The sequence below is a fragment of the Bos indicus x Bos taurus genome, chromosome 5 (genome assembly GCF_003369695.1).
Source record: "Bos indicus x Bos taurus breed Angus x Brahman F1 hybrid chromosome 5, Bos_hybrid_MaternalHap_v2.0, whole genome shotgun sequence".
NCBI lineage: Eukaryota > Metazoa > Chordata > Mammalia > Artiodactyla > Bovidae > Bos > Bos indicus x Bos taurus.
This window is the reverse complement of record NC_040080.1, coordinates 22,720,751-22,725,719: the sequence shown is the minus strand read 5'-3', so window position 1 is coordinate 22,725,719 and position 4,969 is coordinate 22,720,751. Positions and strand designations below refer to the sequence as shown.

The window sequence follows — 4,969 nt, the reverse complement described above, 5'->3', positions numbered from 1 at the left end:
CATGAATCGCAGCACGCCAGGCCTCCCTGTCCATCACCAACTCCCGGAGTTCGCTCAGACTCACGTCCATCGAGTTGGTGATGCCAACCAGCCATCTCATCCTCTGTCGTCCCCTTCTCCTCCTGCCCCCAATCCCTCCCAGCATCAGAGTCTTTTCCAATGAGTCAACTCTTCGCATGAGGTGGCCAAAGTACTGGAGTTTCAGCTTTAGCATCATTCCTTCCAAAGAGATCCCAGGGCTGATCTCCTTCAGAATGGACTGGTTGGATCTCCTTGCAGTCCAAGGAACTCTCAAGAGTCTTCTCCAACACCACAGTTCAAAAGCATCAATTCTTCAGCACTCAGCCTTCTTCACAGTCCAACTCTCACATCCATACATGACCACAGGAAAAACCATAGCCTTGACTAGACGGACCTTTGTTGGCAAAGTAATGTCTCTGCTTTTGAATACTCTAATAAAAATTATTTTCAAAACAAGAATCTTTTCAGCAATGAGATGGCATTTCTAATTTAAACTCCTGGTCTGTATCAATAGAAAATTTGTCTTTAATCACTATCTTCATCAATGTCTTCTGTTCACTGTCATAACTGAAAAATCACTTAACAATTACCATTCATTGTATCCAAGCCTTGAATCTGAAGTTTCTCTTTTTTTTTTTTTTTACAAAAGTTTATCCTTAAATGTACACTAGGTTCCTAGACAACACGTCATTCTAGCTATAGGTGGCAACAGATATTATGGCAGGGACCCCAGGTGATTAAACAGGAATGGAACTAAGGGTCATCATTGCCTTAGGCATAAGGAACAGCTTACTTTTTGCCAGATTTCTTCATTCCACTGGTGGCTAGGAGCCCTTTCCCCTTGGCCTTATCTTCTAGCTCCTCGAGTTTCTTCTGCTCCTCCTTTTGCTTCTGCTTGAATGCCTTATCTTCCTTGTCCATCTCCTTGGCTTTCTTCGTGGGCTGGTTTGGGGGGTTCTTCTTGCCACCTTCGTGGCCTGACATGGCACCTGCCGCCCCTTCCCCGGAATCTGAAGTTTCTAAGTGGGGAAAGATCTACTTAGCTCCTAGAGTGGATCACCTGTGAAAGGAGAGTCCAAGAGTGTAACCTCGGTAGGTACTGGACCCACATGTATATCATATATGGACATAAAATTTACTGAGCACATCAGTCACTGATTGCAATAGGAAAATTGCTCCAATGGTAATTCACTCTGGAGTTTCCTTTGGTACCCTTTCAAAACAAATATTTGCAATGTTATTGACATTCGAGAGCAGGTCATCCTTTGGATACAACTAGTCGAGTTAGTTTCACACAATGGACCGTTGTTCACAGGCATCTCTAGCACCACATGCCTCCAGTAGCTATTGGTTAAAACTAGAGTACTCTTGCCTGGAAAATCCCATGGACGGAGGAGCCTGGTAGGCTATAGTCCATGGGGTCACGAAGAGTTAGACACAGCTGAGCGACTTCACTTTCACTTTTCACTTTCATGCATTGGAGAAGGAAATGGCAACCCACTCCAGTGTTCTTGCGTGAGGAATCCCAGGGACGGTGGAGCCTGGTGGGCTGGCATCTATGGGGTAGCACAGAGTCGGACACGACTGAAGCGACACAGCAGCAGCAGCAGAACTGTGATTCTTAGGCCTAGAATAACAATCTACAGCTGCACGGTGCCTTAGGCTTGAAAGCTCTTTCCTATTGACCAAAGTAGAGATATTGTGAAAGGTTAGAACCTCAGCAAGTTAAGTGTCAAAGGTTTAGTAACATTGCACTTGTTCTCCTGTATATGGAGGTAGGTGGAACGAGCATTGATTTAGAAACACACTTATAAAATCGATAACCTAGTCCTTCTTTTCCACTCATGCAATCAACAAATATATTTTCATTAAATATTTACTATATATGTAAAATATTTACCTATTATATGTACCAGTGTGTGAGTGCAGGCTTAGTCACTCAGTCACGTTTGGCTCTTTGCAAAACCCATGGACTATAGCTCTGTAGCCAGGCTCCTCTGTCCATGGGATTCTCCAGGCAAGAATACTGGAGTGGGTTGCCATTTCCTTCTCCAGAGGATCTTTCCCATCAAGGGATGGAACCGGAGTCTCTTGTGTCTCCTGCATTGGCAGGCAGATTCTTTACCACTGTACCACCTGGGAAGCCCTCATTATGTACCAGGTACTATGCTAAATATTAGGGGTGACATTTTAATAACAGACACCATTGTTTTCAATAATAGATACCGTGTGGATCACAACTAACTGTGGAAAACTCTTAAAGAGATGGGAATACCAGACCACCTTACCTGTCTCCTGAGAAAGCTGTATGCGGGTCAAGTAGCAATAGTTGGACCCTTACAAGGATCAACTAACTGGTTCAAAATTGGGAAAGGAGTACGACAAGGCTATATATATATTGTCACTCTGTTTATTTAACTTATATGTAGAGTACATCATGGAAAACGTGGATGAATCAAACTGGAATCAAGATTGCTGTGAGAAATATCAACAGCCTCAGATATGCAGATGATACCACTCTAATGGCAGAAAGTGAGGAGGAACTAAAAAACCTCTTGATGAGGGTAAAAGAGAAGAGTGAAAAGCTGGCAAAAAACTAAGATCTTGGCATCTGGTCCCATCACTTCATGGCAAATAGAAGGGGAAAATGTAGAAGTAATGACAGATTTTATTTTCTTGGGCTCCAAAATCACTGCAGATGGTGACTGTAGCCATGAAATTAAAAGATGCTTGCTTCTTGGAAGGAAAGTTATGACAAACCTAGACGGCATGCTGCTAAGTCACTTCAGTCATGTCCGACTCTGTGCGACCCCATAGACGGCAGCCCACCAGGCTCCACCGTCCCTGGGATTCTCCAGGCAAGAACACTGGAGTGGGTTGCCATTTCCTTCTCCAATGCATGAGTGAAAAGTGAAAGTGAAGTCGCTCAGTCATGTCTGACTCTTAGCGACCCCTTGGACTGCAGCCTACCAGGCTCCTCTGTCCATGAGATTTTCCAGGCAAGGGTATTGGAATGGGGTGCCATTGCCTTCTCCATAGACGGCATATTAAAAAGCAAAGACATCACTTTGCCAACAAAGGTCCGTATAGTCAAAGCTATGGTTTTTTCAGTGGTCATGAGTCGGAGGATAAGAAAGGCTAAGAGTTGAAGAATTGACGCTTTCAAATTGTGGCGCTGGAGAAGACTCTTGAGAGTCCCTTGGACTGCAAGGATATCAAACAGGTCAATCCTACAGGAAATCAATCCTGAATATTCACTGGAAGGACTGATGCTGAAGCTGAAGCTCCAGTGCTTTGGCCACCTGATTCGAAGAGCTGACTCATTGAAATAGAACCTGATGTTGGGAAAGACTGAAGGCAGGAGGAGAAGAGGAAGGGCAACAGAGGACTAGATGGTTGGATAACATCACTGACTCAATGGACATGAGTTTGAGCAAACTTGGGGAGATAGTGAAGGACAATGAACGCTGGTATGCTGCAGTTCATGGGGTCACAAAGAGTCAGACACGACTTAGCAAGTGAAAAACAACCATTGTTTTCATCATTATTATTCATACCTATAAACAATAAATCCTGCCAAATCCCAATGCCTTCCTGGGGTCTTGATTTGCACATTAGATCAAGTATTGCCAACCTAATGAAGAACTCTCCATGCTTTGAACGACTGAATAGGATTCTCTTAACTATGCCTCATATAGAAGGCACTGCAAACTCTTGAATGTGAAGAACATTTGATCAGAGGTTGCCTCTGGGGAGAACTAGATTGGGACACAGGGTGAAAGGCAGGGTTTTTACTCAACAGGTGTATCTGCATTCAGCACAGTTCAGTATCAGACCACCAAAACAAGGCAAATAATCTCAATAAAGTCACATAATTTTTTTTTGGTTTCCCAGTGCCTGTTAAAGTTATGTTTGGGGAAGCCCAGGTGGCTCAGTGGTAAAGAATCCGCCTGCCAATGCATGTGATGAGAGTTCATCCCTGCAGGGGCGGGGGAGAAGATCCCCTGGAGAAGGAAATGGCAACCTACTCCAGAATTCTTGCCAGGGACAGAGGAGCCTGGCAGGCTACAGTTCGTGGGATTGCAAAGAGCCTGACACAATTTAGCAACCAAATAGCAGAAGCAGCAACATAAACATTACGCTTACACCGTATTGTAGTCTATTAAGTATGTAATGGTGTTACATCTAAAAATATACATCCATTAATGTTAAAATATTGCTAAAAATATGCTAGCTATCATCATAACCTTTGGGCTTTCCTAGTGACTCAGTGGTAAAGAATCTATCTGCCAATGCAGGAGATGTGGGTTCCATCCCAGGGTCAGGAAGATCCCCTGAAGAAGGAAACAGCAGTCCACTCCAGCACTCTTGCCTGGAGAATCCCATGGACAGAGAAGCCTGGTGGGCTACAGTCACAGGGTTGCAAGAGTCAGACAGGATTTATTGACTAAACAATAACAATCATCATAACATTTAGCAAGTCATAGCAGTAACATCAAAGATCACTGATGACAAATCACAATCCTAATAAACATAATAATGAAAAAGTTTTAACTATTGGGAGAATCACCAAAAGGTGACACAGAGATAGATACTGTGGGAAACATGGCACCAATAGACTCACTCCAGGCAAGATTGCCAAAAACCTTCAGTTGTTGTTTTTTTTTAATGCAAAATCTGCCAAGTGCAATCAAATGAGGTACGTTTGATGATGTATATTTTGTACTGCTTGACTTCCATCATGGGTTATTTGCCCTGTTCTCAGGGAATCCGAAGATGCAGACCCTCAAACATACACCAGGGTTGAGACCCCTCGTCCTGGCTGCACGCACAGCCTTGACCCCGGGCATCGATGGGTGAGTGGGGAGGTGTGGGAGGGGCTCCCGGCTTTCCGTGGCGCCCAGGGGACCTTTCCAGGTTGCTGGGAAGCAGCTCCGGGTTGCAGGGC

The 4,969-nt window shown here is 44.3% G+C and overlaps 1 pseudogene; it reads right to left on the bottom strand.

Annotated features, from left to right (window-relative positions):
• Positions 1 to 810: 810 nt before the first annotated feature.
• Positions 811 to 1,005, bottom strand: LOC113893641 (annotated as a pseudogene).
• Positions 1,006 to 4,969: the final 3,964 nt, after the last annotated feature.